The 22,628-nt window shown below is 38.1% G+C and overlaps 1 long non-coding RNA gene across 1 annotated transcript; it reads left to right on the top strand.

Annotated features, from left to right (window-relative positions):
- Positions 1 to 17,544: 17,544 nt before the first annotated feature.
- On the top strand, positions 17,545 to 22,258 carry LOC130457162 (uncharacterized). The gene is made up of 2 exons (XR_008916242.1): positions 17,545 to 19,696; positions 20,761 to 22,258. It is a non-coding gene; the product is annotated as an uncharacterized LOC130457162 (long non-coding RNA).
- Positions 22,259 to 22,628: the final 370 nt, after the last annotated feature.

Below are 22,628 nucleotides of genomic sequence, written 5' to 3'. Positions count from 1 at the left end.
TACATGGTAGGTGAAAAACTGACTTTTAACTGCAGGTTTTTCTTTAAGGAGCCCAGCCTCAGGAAAGACCTATCCTTTTGAGAAACTTCCCAGGTCCTAGGCTTTGCTGAGGCAGGCTGAAACTAACTCTCCCTGTCTGGGGGAGGGGGGCTGGAGATAAATTACTTAGTGTTTAGGCTAGATATCCTATCTTATCCTCTCTCTGATTTCTTGCTTCACTCTTTCTACATTTGGAAATAAATTGTAAATAAAATCTCTTTGGAATTAATTAAATTCCTGGCAACCACACTCATAAAATATAAGTCCAACCCTTTTAAAAAATAAACCCCTTTTCCCCCTTACAGGAGTGCTGTCATTCTCAAATTATATATAATGTATGCAAATGAGGCTACAAATTCTGAGGCAATAATAAATTTCATATCCCTCTAAAGAGCAAAGTTGGGAAGAACAACTGGAATAAGTACAATCCCAAATGAATTCATGAAGTTTAAGCTATTATAGCCTAAAGTTTCATTTCACTGAGACCTTTGGGATATAGTATATACTGAAAGGAGATGGGGAGGAGGAATAAAAATGTGAGGGTTTTGAATAACCAAATTACAAGGTATTTTTAAAAAGTAGAGTGTGAGCCAAATGCTGTGGGGTGTTGGTAGAAATCTCACACCTTATCAAATAGCAAAAAAGTGACTAAAAAGCATAAATAGCTACATACCCTATATCCTCTCTCTCATCTACACAACATATGTATTTATATACAAATTGAAGGCATGCTCAATAAGGTGATGGGCAGAACTTTCTAAAATGATATTTAGGAATGTACTATATCTTTATCATCTCACAATTAGATGAAAGAAAAACTATCCCATTCCATTTTGCTTATTTGTTCTTACAAAAAGATACCCTATAATATCCTTTGGAAGAATAAAAGATCAAGAAAATCAAGAGAAATAAGGAGAAAAAAGTGGGAAAGAAAAAGATTTACTTGGTCTATATTTAATTCATATTTCAATAAAATAGCTAACATTAATAAAAACAATTAAGACTGGCAAAGCATTTTAAATGCATACTCTCACTTTATCTTCAGAATAATTCTGGGATATAGGGGCTATTATTCCCATTTTACACATGATAAAATTGATGCAAAAATACATTAACTCACAGAGCTTATAAGTATCTGAGGCAGGGTTTAAATTCATATCCAGGTTCAGTATTCTATCCATTGTGGTACTTGTTGCACAAATTTCAGAAGCAATTGAACCTAGTATCCAAAGGTTCAATAAGCCAAAGAATCCAAGATATCTCAACCAAACCTCTCCAGGAAGTTGACAAAATAGACCCCCAGAAATTAGGTTTAGATGACTCCTTTACACCTAATATATACTAAGAGAAAATCTAAATGGATGCATGACTAAAACATAAAAAGCACCATCATCAATAAATCAGAGGAACAAAACAAAAAGGAGAAATGACTGTTCAGATAGAAGAGTATATAAGTAAAGAATAGAGAAAATCACTGAAGATAAAATTGACAATTTTGATAACATAATACTTAAAAGGTTTACACAAACAAAGCCAATGTGATTACAATTAGGAGGGTAAAAGTAAGCAGAGAAATATGTTTGTGGCAGTTTTATTTTTTCATGTTCTTGTTGACTAGGAAAAAACACAGAACTATTAAATAGTCAACATCACTCTTTAATCAAGGGCAAAGGGGGGTTCAGCGCTAGTAGGCCTTGAAACAGAGCTGCTTGCCACACGTGACTGCAAAGTCCGAGGATTGAACTCTGGCCACTCTGGTCACTGACTGTAGACCCGCTCATCGGACTCTAATTGGTCGCCAATTGTAGAGTCCGATAAGCGGGTCTACAAGGAGGGGGTTGTCCTTTGTGATGGGGACCCGAGGAGAAGTAGGGAATAGGCGAACCAGGGTGAAGAATGACAGACACGGACAAGTCAGTGTTTAAATAGGGCAGGCAACCCCTATGATTGTCCCTTTGGGAGGAAAATATGAGGATCAATGGAATATGAGGTAGAGGAGAAGATTAAGGTATAGAATGCAATCCAACAGGGGCTGGAACCTCATGGAGGAAGAGATTCAGAAAGGAGAGAGAAAGAGAGAGAGAGGATTAAGGAGCCCAGTGGAGCTCCAGGAAAGGGGAGAGAAAGCCAAGAAGAAGTTCATGGGTTTGCCTCTGAATTTAATCCTGTCCTGCTTGGGCAGTACTCCCAAGCATGTAGTAAACACATCACAAAGTATAGACGCTTAAGATTGGGTGGCAAGGTAGAGGGAACACCTTTGGGCGTGCAGATTGCAAACCGCGCTTTCCCGGGGAATTGAGTCCGAGCATGTTAATGAGTTTGTCCTAGCCAAGGGCCACATGGCCAGTTCAAGGTTACATTCACAAACCTCATTGGTATAACCTTATGCTTGGCGACACAGTAATCATACAGTAATTTATATTTCATAAATGTGAATATGCTTGGAATGCTACACTGACTCCTGGAAGTGCCACTGTGCTAGATGTTCCTTCTCCAAGGAACAAAAGTTTGTTGAACCTATATACTATTTAGGGAATCCAGGAGTGGGGAAAGATGATTAACATCACTATAGCTACAAAGGAAATGGGAGTGTTCAAACTCCATTGACAGGATGCAATCAAGTTTGGGAAAGGAATCATAGCTAAAGGCTAGGGTATAAGAGAAGGGGCTACTTACAATGGATACTAAAGGATGGTTCCTGCTCAGGTGCAGATCTTCTAGGGAAAGGGTTTCTGATACAATAGGGGAGACTACCTAAGACAAAGAGGGTCCTTAGCATATGCTTAGTCCCATGCAACTAGGAAAGGGTCTCTCACTCAGTCTGAAACTGCTAGCCTGGGATTTCCTTCAGGGTGGATTCCCATGGGAAAAGGGAATGAGTACAAACTTTGGGGTCTACAATTTACAAGCTAGTCCCAAAACTTGGGGTTCATCAGATCTTACTAGGCTACAAGTTTGGGGTACTTAGATTCCATGTTGACAGTCTTACATCTGAGATATTTAAGCAAATGAATCAAATTTACAAAATATTAATTTTAAGGTTTATATACTCATGTTTCTTTTTGTTTATTAGCATGTCCTTTTTAGATGACTGAAAAATTTCCTTCACCAGGAAGTCTCTTCTCAGGACCAAGCCACTTGACAACAAGGATTCAGGAAATTGTTTAGAGGAAAAGAAAAATTGGAGCTAACATTTTATATGATACTGTTCATTCTTTTCCTAGTGTGAATTTCAAAATTACTCCACCCTATTCAGATCATTCTTTAGGAGATCGGATTTAGCTATTTCCTGATCAATAACAATAGAGATACTTGGAATAACAGAATTAGGTCTTGGAAACTACATTCTCCACCCTACTCGGTGTAACAAGATTAGGAAGGGCTGCAGCAAACTAAAGATTTAATTATTTGAGAATATGGCCTTCAACAGACATGTGCAAAAAAAGGACAGACCTGTGGGCAGTCCTAGGTCAAGCTAGAGCCACCATTGGCACATGTGAGATGCAGGAAGTGAGGTAGAGAACAGCCTCTAGAGTTCTCTGGACTTCCTGGGAGGAGGGGAGAGTGGAGTTGGAGGCTGGTGTTTGAGGTTGGAGGAGCTCCGCAGACTGCTTTCCTTCAGATTGGTCACATGAGTGATAAGGACTGATCCCTTTCCCTGCCTTGTCTATCCAAGGCCTTAACGCCCACTTTGGCTCAGCCTGAGCCAGAGTGGTTCTGAGTTAAACTTCTTTCCTTCTCTCCCTTTTCCTTCTCTCTCTCAATCTCTCTCTCTCTCTCTCTCCCTCTCTCTCCCCTCCCCCCCTAATACTTTCTTCCTCCTGTTGTAATTAAAACACCATAAAAAATTTGGCAGCTGACTTGAGTGTTTCATTTAGGAATTACATAAGTTAATTCCTTGGCAACCTTAAATTAATATATATCAGTTTTTTAAAGTGATTTTTATATCACTCTAGGCCATTACTTATTTGGTCTCTTTTATTAAGATTATATGTAAACAGCAACTAAATAATTAAATTCTTAATTATTTATGTTAATAAGGATAATGTAGATAACTGAAAACCAGAAATAATCAATCTTTGAATGTGTTTATGTGACAATCCCAAATTGTTCACTCTGAAACTTATTTTCAGAGTTAGTCACACACTTCTCCAGATCATAGAGCTTTCCACCTTTTGGGAAAGATTCTTGTGAACAATGAAGAGGTCAGTAAGCATTGCCAAGAGAGTAACTTAACTTAGCAAAATAAAAGGCTTGAAAATGGAGTAACAGACTAATGATCCTTGAATAATTGAGAGTGATCTATTTTTCAGCAAATCAGTGTAAGGACATAGTCCAGATCAAACACTTCTCATCCCAATCATGAAAAGGATAGTTAAAGTTACCCTTCCCACTCATCAACAAGAAGTAACTATCTTTGCTCAAGGCAATGTGAGGAAAGGGAAGTCAGAGAAGCATAGATATGTGTGGGAGGAAAATTTCTATGTAAAGTGAACATAGCTCCAGGGCCGTCTCCAAGAGAAAAAATTATCATTTTTTCCTGACTTAAATGCCAGTGTAAAATAACAAACTCATTATAATGATTATTGTTGCCCAAATTAAAATGGCAAAGATTAATTAATAATTTCTATAATAAATAATAAAGGTTAATTTCAGATTTATAATTACTGAAAAAAGTTTTATTATTGTTATAGTGGATAGAAATGAAACATAATTATTCATGATTTAGAAGATAATGCTGAGAAGGTAGAGGAGTAGAGAAGCATTCAACTTAATTATTCCAATATTCCACTTCCAAACAACTTTAAATCAATGCCACAAATTGAATTCTAGAGTTGCAAAGCCACTAATATGACATTCTTCCTGCCTAAGACAACATAGGGGTTTTGGAAAAAAAGATCTGTGACTCAGAGGTAGAGATGGGCCCAGAGTTCACATGAATGAAATACCAGTGACAGGACTAAGTGTTGGAAAGAGAAGCAGTACCAGTTCTGGGAGCTCTTAAGACAGAAACACCAAGAGACATAGCTACTAGTCAGAAAGAGATTCTAGGGTATCCCTATATTAGCATTAGACCTAGGATCACATACCATTCAGCAAATGCATTGCCTATGTTTGGGTCATTGCTCAAGGGCAGAGAGGGGCACTTTTGGTCAAGAGGGAGAAGAAGCCCCAAAGGGCACTATAAGACCAGCTGCCAAGGTATCAGGAACCCTGAGGAACAGTATCATTTTCCAATCTCTAAGGAGGAGAGACCCTGTGGAACTGTATGGATTCAAATTCCAAGAATCTGGAGCCCTTCCTGGCTCCTGATTCTGGTGAAGTGGGACCTTACCTCAGGGGGAAACTCTTCTGTGACAAGGTCAAAACCTGGGGTTTCTACCCTCAAACTAAATAAACTAGGGACTTCTAGATTTCCATGTTGACAGTAGCAAACACATTGCAAACCAAGAGAACAATGATCACAACTCTCTCCAGATCACCCACCTTAGGAGCACTGCAACTTTCTAAACCCCCAGAACTATCTCTGAAAATAGCAGTATAAAAGAAGTCTGAAGCTTGAGGCAGACATTAATGGACATTAATGAAATAGAAGACTTTCAAGGATTTTTGATGAAAAGATCAGAGTTATACAGAAAAAATTTGACTTTCAAATATGTTTTAAGAGGAGTACAGAAGGGTAAACATTTACGAAAATTCATAAGGGTCTCAATAACCTTAAAATGTGTATCTTTCTATATGAGAAGGTGATGCATTTATCATGTAAGAACTTTATCATTATTAAGTAGGCTAGAAGGCTACATAGAAAATGGATATGAGAGTGATTCAGTTATGTTGGATGATAAGAAAAACAAAAAGTTAGGTAAGAATCACCATATAAGGGAAGAATGGGGAAATTTTTCTCTTATAAAAGAGACCTCCAAGGAGGAGCTTTCACAGGAAAAAGGGAAATTGTAGGGAAAGGTGGGGAGGACAATGCTTGAACCTCAGGCAGGTCTAAATAGTTTAAAAAGGAAAATATATACACATGTTCAACTGATAAAAAAAATACATCTTATCCAATGGTATAGTAGAAGGGGAAGAGGATGAAGGAAAGAAGAGGTGATCAAAGCCAAGGCAGATAAAAGAAGACAGTGATCAGAAGCACAATAGACCTTAGAGGGGGGACAGGACAAAATGAGAGAAGGGGGAGGGGGAGAAGGAAGAAAACTAGATGGAGGGAAAAACACAGTTAGTAGTCATAACTGTGAATGTGATTTGGATGAACTCACCCATAAAATGGAAGTGGATCACAGAAGGGATTGAACATCAGAATCCAACAATATGTTGTTTACAGGAAATACACTTGAAACAGAGCAATACACTCAGAGTTAAAATAAGGGGCTGGAGCAGAATCTGTTCTGCTTCAGCTAAAGTTAAAAAATTCAAGGGAAGCAATCATGAACTCAGACAAAGACAACATTAGAAAAAGTGTTCAGCTGAATGCAAAGATTTTTAAATTTGAACTCCACTGTGGATTTCAGGAATTGTATTAACTACTGAAACTCTGTGGAATCTCTCTGGACAGTCATTAATGCTCCTTCAATATGCTGTTTGCCATCTTTTTACATTTCATAAATGCTTACTGGTCCTATAGCTTATTTCTTTAAAGTAACATTTTTTCAAAGGTGCATGGAAATTATATATGAGGAGGTACTTAAAATTGAATTGAGCTATCAAAGAATCAGAGTTAGAACAGGAAAACAAGACTTAGAAAAATGATAATGCACTGCACTCTGACACCAATGTATTATTAAACACCAATGGTTATTTAAAAAACAAAAATCCATCAGCATATGTCATAAGGGCAATATTTTAAAAGTATATATCAATTCCTTTGATTGCTATTACATGTTAAAAAAAGATTACACACATGACACATTTTTTAACTGTGTCTGTAAATTTACTACCTTCCCTAGTGAAAGAAAATTCTTCTGTGGTATCAGAACAATTTTACACTTTTAGAACTTAATGTCTAAGTTTATAAATGGTTACCAATCAGGGAAATATTTCATAGGAAACCCAAATAGAGAGAAGTTATGAATACATTTGGTTGGAAAGGCTTGGTTTTAATTTTTTTGAGGCTGTATATTCTGCAGAGATGGAAATTCCAAATCAATTTATTAAAATTCAATTATGATATGAAGAAAGACAAAAGGAAATTTTTTTAAATGAGCTCAGGTTTCTTGAGATCTTAAAAGTTACTTTTCATCTCAGAACTATGCCTGAGATGATTTCTTATCATAACTTTGTTGGAAGTAGAACATCAATCAATATTTAGATTTATGCAAAGATAGAATTGCAAGAACATAGAGATTATCAAATCTAACCTTTTTAAACTAATAAATAAATTGAAGTTCATTGAGTTGGTATCTTGCTTGAAGCCACAGAACAAAAATCAAATGCAAAACTGATGATTCCCACTTCAGTGTTCTTTCTACCACACCACATCTACATCATCTTTGTTCTTGAATTTAAATAGTCAAAGTATTTGTGTATTTCTTGGTTTCAGGACTCCCTCTGCCAATGCACATTATAAACTGTCTATACTTTACTAGATAGTCCTCAAAAGTTCTTCTGATCAAATCTCTAATAATGTTTCTCCAAATTAAAATAAATTGGCCTACTGCAAGTCCCCACATTGGAGTATTTTCTTGTTTAATAGAAATTGAGAAAGCTTGTACTCCACTAACATAGCCTTCAAAAACCTAACATCACCTCTATAACATGAGACAATCATGGTAGACATGAGTGGAGATTGTAGGAAGAAAATGTGATACACAAAAATGGATTCACTTTTCACCATTGTAAAATAGTGACAGGCTTTCTATCCTTGGGAGAGTCTTAAAATCCTAACATCAAAAGTTTTATTTTTATCTTCACAACCACACTGAGGTAGATGCTATATTATCTCCATTATGTACATAAGAAAACTGAGACACATACAAGGTTAGGGAATTGTTTGAGATCATATAGCTATGAATTGTATGAAACTGTAATTGAATTCAGGCTTTCCTGACACAGTGCTTTCTCACTGTACCACCTGGCTGCCTATAATGTCATGCCATATTCCCATTTAAAAGGAAAACGAATTAAGCGAATAACTATAATTTTCATTCAGCCAATTTACTTACTAAAAACTGCTCTTAAAATTATTTTATGGGTTCATAAACACATTCTTAAAGAATTTTAGAAGTAGAAGGGGCCCTCACTAGAACTGTTTAATCATAGCTCAGAATTGTGTCTTTTCTCAAAATATACATATGGTAAAATGTACTTATGTAGTTTCTCATTTAATTTTTTCACACATAAAGTTCATATTTAAAAGTCTTAGCACAAAGCACATAATTGTGGTTTTTAATCACATGTAACATTTCAATTTCTTTATTCCTGTTATATCGCAAACTCCTACAACAAATCTCTCTTTGGTCGTCTCTGATCTGCTATCAAATATCCTAGACTCTACAAAGAAAGCTCATTATTTTTGTGCAGAGGTATTGCCAGAACTATCACTGCATCTCCAGAGCCTAGAATATAACCTTGTTCATAGTGGGTACTTAATAATTTTTTTTAAATATCCATTCAATTTCATCTCTTTGCCAATTTCTATACTGTTTCCCACCCAATCCAGATAACTCTAAGCTTTCTTAGGCATTTAGAATATCCAAAGTATTAGAGAACCTAGTCTGAAAAGGACCCAGCTCACATCCTGAGGCTTAGAATCCTTAACATAGTTATGTTAATCTTTTCTTCTCCAAGTGCAGAAAGCTACATATTGGAGATCTCTTAGGTGCACCTCTCCTCTGCCACCCTGGGATGAGGCTCTAGGTTAAGTGCTGAGCACAAGTGTAGTTCTATGTTCAGGGATCCTTCCTCAGTTATGAGGAATCTCAAAGTATAAGAGATTCTGGATTCCTGGAAGTCAGAATCAATTTGACCTACAATGACTGACTCAGATCAAATATCAGGGGTTTCTAGAGATGTAATTACTATCAGTTCCTAATTCTTCATCCTGCAGTGTGAATATCCCTAGTCCCATTTCCCTTATTCACATATTTCCATTTTTGAGTCAACATCAGCTAGGGAGAAACAAAATAAAAGGAAAAAGCAAACACAAAAACATCTTTATTATCTCCTCTAGTATCATTGCTACTCATCTCAATGAGATTCTTTCCATAAATCATATAATCTTCTCTTCAATTCCAATGACCATCCCTGGAATCTTTCCTGGGTTTTAATAAAAGTAGTATCCGTCTACTATTAAATTTCTATTCTTTGTTCCTCTGCTTATGTCTCTCTTCACTTCTTCCTTAGCAATCTTATTAATTTCTGTAGGATCAATAATGATTTCTAGGTAAGTCACTCCCAGATACTTCTATAAAGCCTCTTGTGAACTTCTATAAATCTCTCTTATGAACTCTAATCCTATATTATCAATTGCCTGTGAGACATTTCTACCTGATTGTCCAATAGGTATCTTAACAGGGTCAAACCTAACTCGTATAATCACTCTGCCCATAAAATCCCTCCTCCAAATTTCTCTATTTCTGTTGACAGAAAATCTAAAATAGTTTGACAAACCTGAAATCTTGTAAGCTTCACATGTGTTTCTATGCCTGGGCAAGTAAAGTTGGCCCTATCTTCCTACTTCCCTTGAAACAGCTTCAGTTGGACACTTTTCCTATAGCAATACTCTGAAAATAGCTGTCTCTAAGAGCAGACAAGAGCAACAGAATGAAACACAAAAGAGACTTGGGAGGTAAGTATACTTTTCCAGGCATTCTATACAACCATTTATACTTGAAGACCACTGCCTGGGTCCTAAATGTTTGTGTTGTATAAAAGTTCTTCATCCCAGAAAAAAAGAGTTTAAAAAAAATTAAAATAAAGTCTAAAAGCTCCATCTCCAAGGACTAAATGTACACATATAAAGCTGTGCCCTCAGCTGAAAACTTCATGTAGATTTTTTTTTAATCCTTAACTTCTTTCTTAGAATCAATACTGTATGTTTCTAAGGCAGAAATGGGGCAAGAGTCAGACAATTGGAATTAAATGATTTGCTCACAGTCACGCAGTTAGGAAGTGTCTGAGGTCACATTTGAACCCAGGACCTCCCATCTCTAGGCCTGCCTCTCTAACCTCTCAGTACCTAGCTGTCCTCTTTTCCATGTACTTTTAAAACCCATTTATTTTTTCCCTCCAGAGGGTTTATTATTTCAACCTACTTTTGGTATGAGACACTTATTCCTGAAGATCACAATCCTGTTCTATCATCACAAAAGTCATTTCTCTAACCCCATCAAACGAACCCTGAGTGCCGCAGTCAGGGTCCAGCCCCTGAAATCTGTCAAAAAATATTCTGTTAGCTACATTCTGCATTTTATAGGAACCCTTATAAACATTTGAATTACAAGACATTTGCTATTTTTTGTTTTTATTTTTCACTCTAGCAAATACTTACTAAGCGAGGTGAATAGCATCCCAGTAGAATTTTAGCTCTGGTTTAAAATCACTTCATTTCAAAACCAATTCCAAGGCTTCCTGTACCTTACTCCATAAGCCCATACTGCTGTTTCATTCTCAGTTTTCAAGCAGCTTCCCTCTTCTTTATTTTAAGCAGCTCCTGGAAATCCATCTCCATTATGAATCTTCAAAGTGATTTTCCTGATGTACATTTCAATGTCCTTCCCCTATGAAATAAATTATACTGGTTCCTTATTACTTTTATTTTTTTAATTTAACATTATTTTTTTTTTTAATTTGGTCAATTTCAAACATTATTCCTTGGTTACAAAAATCATTTCCTATTCCTCCCTCCCCTACCACAACCCCTCCCATAGTCAATGCGCAATTCCCATTTCCATGCTTGTCCTGGGATATTCATTTAAGAGTCTACAACCCCAGCCATATCCCCTCAACCCATGTAGTCAAGCAGTTGTTTTTCTTCTGTGTTTCTACTCCCACAGTTTTTCCTGTGGATGTGGATAGTGTTCTTTCTCATACATCTCTCCAGATTGTTAAGGATCACTGCATTGCCACTAATGGAGAAATCCATTACCTTCGATTGTACCACAGTGTATCAGTCTCTGTGTACAATATTTTCCTGGTTCTGCTCCTTTCGCTCTGCATCACTTCCTGGAGGTTGTTCAAGTCCCCATGGAATTCCTCCACTTTATTATTCCTTTTATCACAATAGTATTCCATCACCAACAGATACCACAATTTGTTCAGTCATTCCCCAATTGAAGGGCATCCCCTCATTTTCCAATTTTTTGCCACAACAAAGAGCACAGCTATCAATATTCTTGTACAAGTCTTTTTCCTCATTATCTCTTTGGGGAACAAACCCAGCAGTGTTATGGCTGGATCAAAGGGCAGATAGTCTTTTAGTGCCCTTTGGACATAGTTCCAAATTGCCCTCCAGAATGGTTGGATCAATTCACAACTCCACCAGCAATGTATTAATTTCCCGTCTTTGCCACATCCCCTCCAGCATTCATTTCTTTCCATTGCTGTCATGTTAGCCAATCTGCTAGGTGTTAGATGATACCTCAGAGTTGTTTTAATTTGCATCTCTCTAATTATAAGAGATTTAGAACACTTTTTCATGTGCTTATTAATAGTTTTGATTTCTTTGACTGAAAACTGCCTATTCATGTCCCTTGCCCATTTATCAATTGGAGAATGCCTTGTGTTTTTATACAATTGATTTAGCTCTTTGTAAATTTAAATAATTAGACCTTTGTCAGAGGTTTTTGTTATGAAGATTGTTTCCCAGTTTGTTATTTCCCTTCTAATTTTGGTTACATTGGTTTTGTATGTACAAAAACTTTTTAATTTGATGTGATCGATATTATTGATTTTACATTTTGTGACTCTTTCTAAGTCTTGCTTGGTTTTAAAATCTTTCCCTTCCCAAAGGTCTGATGTATACTATTCTGTTTTCACCTAATTTACTTATAGTTTCCTTCTTTATATTCAAGTCATTCACCCATTCTGAGTTTATCTTGGTGTAGGGTGTGAGGTGTTGATCCAAACCTAATCTCTCCCATACGGTCTTCCAATTTTTCCAGCAGTTTTTATCAAATAGTGAGTTTTGGTCCCCCAAACTGGGATCTTTGGGCTTATCATAGACTGTCTTACTGAGGTCACTTACCCCAAGTCTATTCCACAGATCCTCCTTTCTGTCTCTTAGTCATTACCATATTTTTTTGATGACCACTGCTTTATAGTATAGTTTGAGATCTGGGACTGCAAGGTCACCTTACTTTGCATTTTTTTCATTATTTCCCTGGATATTCTCCTTATTACCTTTATAATCAAATACTAATTTATCTATTTGATATTTAAAACCTTTTACAATCTAATCTCGAGTGATTCTTCTAGGTTTATTACACAATTTACCCTTTCATATATTCATACATACAGGATCCAGGCAAATAGGTCACCTTATTTTTCTATTCCACCTCAAGTTTTTCCCTCACTTCAGTCTCTTAGAATCCCTTAAGATTCAAAATTTATCTAAGGTGCCAATTTCTGTTTGAGGCCTCTGTTTATTTTTCTACCCAATGATGTCTCACTCTCCTTATCCCTTGAAAAATCTTTTTATTTATTTTGTATATAACTTGCATGTTGCCTTTCCCAATGAGACATAAGCTTCCTGAGGATATGGATTATTGGAATTTTGAATAGCACCTGCCACACTACCTGGCACACAAAAGGTGTTTAATCAGTTGTGAATCTTAAAAATTACTCAGACAAATGGAGGTACTTGATCAGGAATGTATTGGGAATTTAAACATTACTCCACCCATACTTAGGCATACTTTAGGGGAAGATAAAGTTGTAAAACTCCTTACTGAACAATGAAAAATCCCCAACCCATACTTATAGTGAAGAAAAAACACTAAGCTAGGTCTATTTTTTGATCTAATACAAAAGGGTGCTAAGTACCTATAAATGTTAAATTAATCACAAAAAGCTCAAGCAACTTACAAAAGGAAAGTTTAACAAAAGATGTGTGAAGTTTTTGTCTACCCAGAGAAGGTGAGAACTAAAGAATGGTATGAACTAAGAATGGGCAGTCCTAGGAAAAAGTGTCTACTATGATTGGTAGATGTGAAAATTTAGGGGAGGTGACACAAGAGAAAATTTCTTTAAAAGGAAGGGGAGACTTCCAATCAAGATGGCGGCTTAGAGAAAGCTAAAGTGCAGATCTCCTGAAACCCTTCCTTACAGATCTCAAACCGAATGCTCCTAGGGCACCGAAATTCAAAAACGATCAACAGCATAGACCCCGGGAGTCCTCCTCCTGGACCTGGACCTAGATCAAATGGTATGCCCCCCCCCAAAAGCCAGAACCCAAGACCACTCGGACCTAAGGGGTAGGCAGAAGGAAGGCCCTAGGACCCATCCCCCCCAACCCAGAGCGCCAAGTCCAAGTCCGAGTCCGAGGCAGCAGAGGCAACCTCAGAGCCCCACGGCCTGCTGGGAGGAGCCCTCGGAGCTCTGAAAAGCTGCAGCCCCTCCCCCTCAGAGAGCAGGGTCTTCTGAAACAACAGCAACCCTCAGGACTGGCAAAAGGGCCTTGGGAGCCTGCTATTCTGAAGGCCACATCCTGAAAACAACCTGACCCAGTCGAGGAGGCACCCAGACAGCAAGGAAACAGAGAGACGGGGGGAGCTTGTAACCCCCTGGCTGGATCCTTCCATCTGAGTCTCAGGGAAGTCCCTACCTCAGGGCATACTCAATTCAACCCAGGGAAAGCTAATCTTCTTATTAGGAGCCCTCGCCCAGAGCTCCAGGAAGCCGCAGCCCCTCCCCCTCAGAGAGCAGGGTCTTTGGAAACAACAGTAACCAGCAGGGCTGGCAAAAGGACCCCAGGGCCGGCTATTCTGAAGGCCACACCCTGAAAACAACCTGACCCAGTTGCGGGGGCACCCAGACAGCAGGGAAACAGAGAGAGACTGGGGAGCTTGTAACCCCCTGGCTGGAACCTTCCATCCGAATCTCAGTTCAACACAGGAAAAGCTAATCTTCTTATAAGGAGCCCTCGGCCTGAGCTCGGGGAAGTCGCGGCCCCTCCCCCTCAGAGAGCAGGATCTTCGGAAACAACAGTAACCCCCAGGGCTGGCAAAAGGACCCCAGGGCCGGCTATTCTGAAGGCCACATCCTGAAAACAACCTGACCCACTCGAGGGGGCACCCAGACAGCAGGGAAACAGAGAGATGGGGGGGGAGCTTATAACCCCCTAACAGGATCCCTCCATCCAAGTCTCAGGTCCCTGCCTCAGGGCACACTCAATTCAACCCAGGGAAAGCTAATCTTCTTATCAGGAGCCCTCACCCAGAGCTCCAGGAAGCCAAGGTCCCTCCCCCTCAGAGAGCAGGGTCTTCTGAAGCAACAGCAACCCTCAGGACTGGCAAAAGGGACTTCGGAGCTGGCTATTCTGAAGGCCACATCCTGAAAACAACCTAACCCAGTCAAGGGGGCACCCAGACAACAGGGAAACAGAGAAAGAGGGGGGAGCTTGTAACCCCCTGACTGGATCCTTCCATCGGAGTCTCACGGAAAAAGTCCCTGCCTCAAGGCATACTAAATTCAACCCAGGGAAAGCTAATCTCATTAGGAGCCCTCAGAGCTCCCAGAAGCCGCGGCCCCTCCCTCCACAGAGTGCAGGCTCTGGCTAAGGCACAGGAACAAGGGCCAAGCTAGGCTTAGAGCATGGAAGTAAGGAAATGGAGAAGCATCAGGAGGGTGCCGAGGAGAGGAGGGCAGTAACAGGGACACACCAGCAACTCCTGGCTTCCTGGGAAGACAGAACAACAACTGCATAGAACGGACAATCTGCCTAGGGCTAAAACCTCTGAACACCAGACAGAGATAAGAAAAGCTAATCCCCCCCCCCACTCAGATAGAGATGGCAAACTCCACAGAAGCACAAGAGTCCCAAAATTAAAAAAAAAAAAAAAAACAAGAAGAAGGGGGCGACTTTGGACACATTTTATGGAGCAAAAATACAAAACACAGAGGAGATAGAAGAGGAAACACAAGCAAATGCTCCAAAACCTTCCAAAGGAAATGGAAACTCTCCACAAAGCCATGAAGAATTTGAATCTGAAATGATCAAAAAGATGGAAGCCTTCTGGGAGGAAAAGTGGGAAATAATGCAAAAGAAATTCACGCATCTACAAAACCAGTCTGACCAAAGTGAAAAGGAAAACCAGGCTTTAAAGCAAGAACTAATAAAGCAAAGCCAAAATACCAAGAAATTAGAAGAGAACATAAAATATCTCACTGACAAAGTGACAGATTTGGAAAATAGAGGGAGAAGAGATAATTTAAGAATAATTGGACTTCCAGAAAAACCAGAAATAAACAGCAAATTCCACATCCTAATACAAGAGATAATCAAAGAAAATTGCCCAGAGATTCTAGAATAAGGGGGCAATACAGCCACTGACAGAGCACACAGAACACCTTCTACACTAAACCCCCAAAAGACAACACCTCACAGGTGTTGATCTAGGAATAGATCAACACCTCACACCCTACACCAAGATAAATTCAAAATAGGTGAATGACTTAAACATAAAGAAGGAAACCATAAGTAAATTGGGTAAACACAGAATAGTATACATGTCAGACCTTTGGGAGGGGAAAGGCTTTAAAACCAAGCAAGACATAGAAAGAATCACAAAATGTAAAATAAATAATTTTGACTACATCAAATTAAAAAGCTTTTGTACAAACAAAACCAATGTAACTAAAATCAGAAGGGAAACAACAAATTGGGAAAAAATCTTCATAGAAACCTCTGACAAAGGTTTAATTACTCCAATTTATAAAAAGCTAAATCAATTGTACAAAAAATCAAGCCATTCTCCAATTGACAAATGGGCAAGGGACATGGATAGGCAGTTCTCAGATAAAGAAATCAAAACTATTAATAAGCACATGAAGAAGCTTTCTAAATCTCTTATAATCAGAGAGATGCAAATCAAAACAACTCTGAGGTATCACCTCACACCAAGCAGACTGGCTAGCATGATAGCAAAGGAAAGTAATGAATGCTGGAGGGGATGTGGAAAAGTAGGGACATTAATTCATTGCTGGTGGAGTTGTGAACTGATCCAACCATTCTGGAGGGCAATTTGGAACTATGCCCAAAGGGTGATAAAAGAATGTCTACCCTTTGATCCAGCCATAGCACTGCTGGGTCTGTACCCCACAGAGATAATGGACAAAAAGACTTGTACAAAAATATTGATAGCTGCGCTCTTTGTGGTGGCCAAAAACTGGAAAGCGAGGGTAGGCCCATCAATTGGGGAATGGCTGAGCAAATTGTGGTATATGTTGGTGATGGAATACTATTGTGCTAAAAGGAATAATAAAGTGGAGGAATTCCATGGAGACTGTTACAACCTCCAGGAAGTGATGCAGAGCGAGAGGAGCAGAACCAGGAGAACATTGTACTCAGAGACTAATACACTGTGGTATAATCGAATGTAATGGACTTCTCCGAGATTGGTGGTGGTATAATGTCCCGGAACAATCTGCAGGGATCTAGGAGAAAAAACACTATTCATAAGGAAAGGATAAACTATGGGAGTGGAACCACTGAGGAAAAGCAACTGCCTGTCTACAGCGGTTGAGGGGACATGACAGAGGAGAGACTCTAAACGAAACTCTAATGCAAATATTGACAACATAGAAATGGGTTTGAATCAAGAACACATGTGACACCCAGTGGAATCACGCGTCGGCTATGGGGGGTGGGGGGGAGGAAAAGAAAATGATCTTTGTCTTTAATGAATAATGCTTGGAAATGATCAAATAAAATATTATTTAAAAAAAAGGAAGGGGAGATCGAAATTGAGGTTAGTTCAGCTTTGGAAGCTGAATTGGAGGTCAGTAGTCAAAGCTGGCTCTCTGAACTTAGCTGGAGTTTGGAGTTAGTTGGAGGAGGTGGCTCTCTGAACTCAGTTTAGGAGTTGAGGATTTCAGTGAAGGACTGGAATTTTGCTTGGGACAAATCTTGTAGTGAGTGATAAAAGACTGACTAGTCTCTCTTAAGGCTCAGGGAGGCCACTTTGGCCAAGGCCTTTAACTACTGCTCGATCTCTCTCTCTCTCTCTCTCTCTCTCTCTCTCTCTCTCTCTCTCTCTCTCTCTCTCTCTCTCTCTTCTCTCTCTCTCTCTCTCTCTCTCTCTCTCTCTCTCTCTCTCTCTCTCTCTCTCTCTTCTCTTCTCTCTCTCTCTCTCTCTCTCTCTCTCTCTCTCTCTCTCTCTCTCTCTTTCTCTCTCTCTTCTCTCTCTCTCTCTCTCCTCTCTCTCTCCTCTCTCTCTCTCTCTCTCTCTCTCTCTCTCTCTCTCTCTCTCTCTCTGTGTGTGTGTGTGTGTGTGTGTGTGTGTGTCTCCCCTTTCCTTAATTCCTTAGAAAATCTCCATAATTTCCAGACTGACTTGGGAATTTTATTTGGCGACCATTTAAATCTAGATTAAGTCACAACACTAAAATTATCTTTACACAGTCAATACATCAGCACATATTTATTAAATTCTTAACTTGTGCCAAACAAGCAAAGTATGGGGTATTTACTAAAAAAAGGCAAAAGCAATAGCTGACCTCAAGAAACAAACAATCTAATGTGGAAGATGACATATGAACAACTAGCTACAAACAAGACATAAATAAAATAAATCAGAGATTCATTAATTGATTTCCTAATATAAGGAAGAAAAATATTGACGACCTCTTCCCTAAACCTATGTAAATACCCAGAAAAATCTCAATTTCTTAACTATGTTATAATTTTTTATCCTAACAATGTTTGTTTTATGTTTGGCAAGTTTTCTATGTCATGTGTCTATAACTACAAGTTTTCATAGAGTTCTAGAAAGGAAGATTAATATCAATGTAACTTTTTTTTCTGGTCTAACAGTACAAAATTCTTAATAAATATCTGTGGTGATGGCAATAATGATAGGAAAACCATAGTCTTCTCAATAGAAAAGTGATTTGCCTATTTAGAAGTTCACTTCAAATCCATCCTCTGCCCTTATTATTATTAACTCTGGCAAGACATTCTGCCTCAAAATATGACAGCACTACCTAACAGTAACTGAAACCCCCAAAATGATTAACTGCAAAAAAAAAAAATGTTTAAAATATCACTATATGAGCTTCATCTAAATTACTGGCCTTTAGGATGAAGGAGTTTTAAAACAGATATTACATCCATCTTTTATTATCTTCTATTCTCAGTCATGGCCAATTCTTTGTTTTCCCTCAAAATTCACCCTTCATTCAATCATTTGTCAAGTCCTATAGATTCTGTGTCCTCAACATTTTTCACATTCAATTTTTCCTCTCCCTTTCTACAATCACCACCCTATCTCAGGTTCTAATAATTTTTACCATGACAAATCTTTTGTTATTATTGTTCATGCCTTTCAGTCATGTACAACTCTCCATGACTCCTTTTTCTTATTAAAAATACTAGAATTCGTTGCCATTTCTTTGTCCAGCACATTTAACAGATGAGGAAACTAAGGCAAACAGGGTTAAGTGACTTACCCAAATTCACACAGTTGCTGATTGTCTGAAGCCAGATTTGAACTCAGAAAGATGAGTCTTCCTGACTCCAGGTCCAGCTTTCTATTCACTGAACCACCTAGATGTCCCTATTGCCAACTCTAATATTTTCTTAATTTATCTTAATTCATATCTCTTTTCTTCGATCCATTTTTCTCACAGTTCAAACTTTGATTTAAATAGCATAGACTTTTTTTTAAGATATTGCTCCCTCAAGGTACCAATATTCAAGGCAAATTGATCCATTTAATGTTCCCTATAGATGATAATTCATTTTCTGGCTCCAGGCTTTTGCACAAGTTATCCTACATGATTTAAATATTTTTCTCACTTCTGTTTCTTGAAATTTCAAGATATATCAAGTGCAATCTTCTTCATAAAAATAATAGATAAAATTTATGTAGTGTTTACTATGTACTAAATACATTACAATTATTACCTCATTTTATGCTCACAATAATCCTGGAAGGTAGGTAAACCAGGTGTGATGAACCCTTACAAGGGAAGATTCTTCTAACTTCAGAAAAGTCCTGTCCCCACCATCATGTGTCCCAAATAGACATTTCAGGAGATAGAAAAAATATTTATTTGAAAAGATCAGAGACACCTAGGTGACTATAAAGCTAAATAGTATACTTCTTGGACAGAGTAAATACATACTGAATCAACTGGGAATTCTAGAATCAAACTAACAAAAGAAACTAAATGCAGGTTTGGGGAAAGGGAAGATAAAGGAGATCATACAAGGTCAGTTCATAATTTCTAGCCCCAAACTGGGAAGAACACAAAGTAAACTCCCTAGAGCAGCAGGTCTCAATTTTTTTGATCTTAGGAATGCACCCTTAAAAAAATATAAGGAAGAAGGGCAGAGTCAAGATGGCTGTTTAGACGCAGCAAAAGACCAGACTTCTCTCAAAACCCTTCCACACCAATCAAAAACAAAGTGCTTCAAGGGGACAGAAAACCAAATCTAACCACAGGACAGAGCTGGGGGAACCTCCTGCTGGATTCAACTTAAAAGGTATGCCAAAAAAAGACTGAATTCTTGAACTCTCAGGTTCAAGGGAAAGGCAGAAGGAAGATTCTAGGACCCCTCCCTCATCTACTGTGCTGAGTCTCTAGTGGTTGCTGGAATCTCTGGGGATGCAAGGGAGCTAGTCCGGAGGGAGTGCCTTGCTGGCACAGCTGTGCCAGGCTCAGAGTAGCAGGCATAAGGACGATATTGGAAAATAACTATTGTTTTATTAGTTTAGAGATAAGAAGTAAAGTGGCTGGCTTGAGAAAAGAACTGCAGTTTGAAGCAGAGCTGAGAGAGCGTGTTAATTTCAGATGTGACCATTATAACTGTTTTTCTATGTCAATTACTTGCTCTGGAAGTTGGCATAGACACACTCTGAGACTCTCTCTCAGGGCTGAAGGAGGTAACATCTTTTCCTCTCTCTCTCTTTCTGAGGGAAAGATCTGAAGGAGCTCAGTGTTTTCCTTTCCCAACTTGGGAAACACTAGTGACTACTGTGGTTTTATAGATTGTCTAACTCTGAGAAGACCAAAGAAAAACCTGGCCTTTGGTTTGTACTCTGAGTCTGTTAAGATTCTTGATGAGACTCAACCTGAGGTGAAGTTAAGATTTATAAAGATAATAGCAATAGTTTTTTTTTTTGTTGTTTGTTTGTTTGTTTTAGATAGTATAAATTTGGGTTAGTCAGATCAGGGAAGATTAGTATAGCCTGTGAAACACAGGAGAAGTGGTTCCTCGTGGAACCTGGGAGTTTATTTGGATGGATTTAGAATCCCTTAGGATTAGAAATCCTTTATTTATCCTTATATATTTAAATAAGTATTGTATATTTATAATAAGAGTCTCTTTAGCATCCTTGCGCCTCGCCCTGAAGGGAAGTTCACATTTGAACTTCACTTAATCACTGAGGATACTTTTTATTACCTTTATCAAAGTATCTGAAAGTATCTGAACAGTTTGAACCTGATTGGCAAATTAAACAGTTTTGAAAAATTTTGAACCTATAATGGAACAGTTTTTCCTTCTAAATATTTTATTTTAGAACTCACTGATTTATTTTTACACAGGGAAGCAGCTGGAGGAGAAGCTCAGAGAGGGCAGCCTAGTCTCAGTCAAAACAGTCCATTTTCCCCCCTCCTCTTGAGGTTTTGGTTTTAAAGCACATCCAGCATTGCAGATCAACTCCACCCTGGCTTAATCTTATCAAAAGGACAGATAAGAAGCCTTCAGAGGCCAGAGAAGCTCAATTTCCAATACCCCTTCCCCACTGACTCCACTGAAAGCCTTGCTGACCAAGCTCCAAGGGTGAAGACTGCAATCACTACAGAATCTCTTGATAATAGGGTGGGAAGCCCAGCTTTCAGCTTCTGTTGCCAACTGGGGAAGTTAATACCATCAAGCCTAACCTAGTCAGTCAATCAGCAGTACAGAAAAGAAGTCCATTCAAGAGAGAACAGCCCAAATCTACAGATCCAGCAAATAATCAGAGGAGCAAGATTAACAGTCAATAACAAGGGGGAAAGAAGGAAAAAAATATAAGCAAACAACAGAAAAAGAGAAAAGAAATTACAATCGACAGAGCAAATGGAACAGAGGAGGACCAAGGAACACCAAGCAAAAATGTAGGAACTCCAGAAAATTGGACACAGGCTTTGGAAAACTCAAAACGCAATTCAAAAAAACAATTAAGAGAGGCTAAAGGCAATCTGGAAATGAACTTATAAAGCAAAATATGTCATCTGGAAACAGAGGCATATGAACTAAAATCAGAAAACAGTGTCTTGAAAGCCAGAATTGACCAAGGTAAAGAAAGTGAAGGATGACCTACAAAGAAAAACAGACCAAAAGGAAAAGAATGACCCAAAAAACCAGAGATGAAATTCAGTCTTTAAAAATTAGAATCCAACAACTAGAAGAAAATGACTTCACAAGGAAACAAGGATCTATAAAACAAAATCAAAAGAATGAAAAAATTGAGGAAAATATGAAATATCTCATTGATTGAAAAAAGTTCCAGAAGAGACAATTTAAGAATTATTGGACTACCAGAAAATCATGACAAAAGAAAAAGCCTAGACATCATTCTACAAGAAAACTCTCCTGACATTATTGAACAAGAGGGTAAAGTGCAGATTGAAAGAATCCACAGATCACCTCCCACATTAAATCCTCAATTGACAATGCTTGGGAATGTTAAATCCAAGTTAAAGAACTACCAGACCAAGAAAAAGATACGTACAAGCTGCTAAAAAGAGACTATTCAGATATTATGGAGCCACAGTCATAATTACACATGACCTGGCTGCACCCACACTAAAGGACTGGCAGGCATGGAATATGATATTCCAGAAAGCAAAAAAACTGGGTCTACAACCAAGAAACAAATACCAAGAAAAACTGACTATATTCTTGCAAGGAAAATATGGTCATATAATAAAATAGAAGATTCCCAAGCATTCCTGAAGAAAAGACCAGACTTAAACAGAAAATTTGATATCCCAATACAGAACTCAAGAGAATCACCAAAAGGTAATTAATAAAGAGGAAAAAATGTTATAAAATCAATTAGTTCAAATGATTTGTATTCCTATAGAAAATGATGATATTGGTAACTCTTAAAAACTATTATTATCATCGGGATAGCTAAAAGAGGTATACTTGTACAGTGACAAACAAGATATGTCAAAAATTATTTTAAAAAACTAGTGGTAAAAATGAGCAAAATACTAAGAAATGGGAAGAGAGATAAAATGGGGTAAATTTCTATTTCATAAAAGTGTGAATGGGGGAGGAGGAGGAGAGAAGACCAATACAATGGAAGGGTGAAAGAGTTTGGAGAAAGGTAATACTTAATTCTTATACACATTGAAATTGACTTAAAGCAGGAAAAACAATCAGATCCATTGGGGCAGAGAATTATATTGTGTCCTATAGA

This window comes from Monodelphis domestica, chromosome 2 (assembly GCF_027887165.1).
Source record: "Monodelphis domestica isolate mMonDom1 chromosome 2, mMonDom1.pri, whole genome shotgun sequence".
NCBI classification, from domain to species: domain Eukaryota; kingdom Metazoa; phylum Chordata; class Mammalia; order Didelphimorphia; family Didelphidae; genus Monodelphis; species Monodelphis domestica.
Note: the sequence above shows the minus strand (reverse complement) of the source record. Positions and strands in the feature narration are given on the sequence as shown.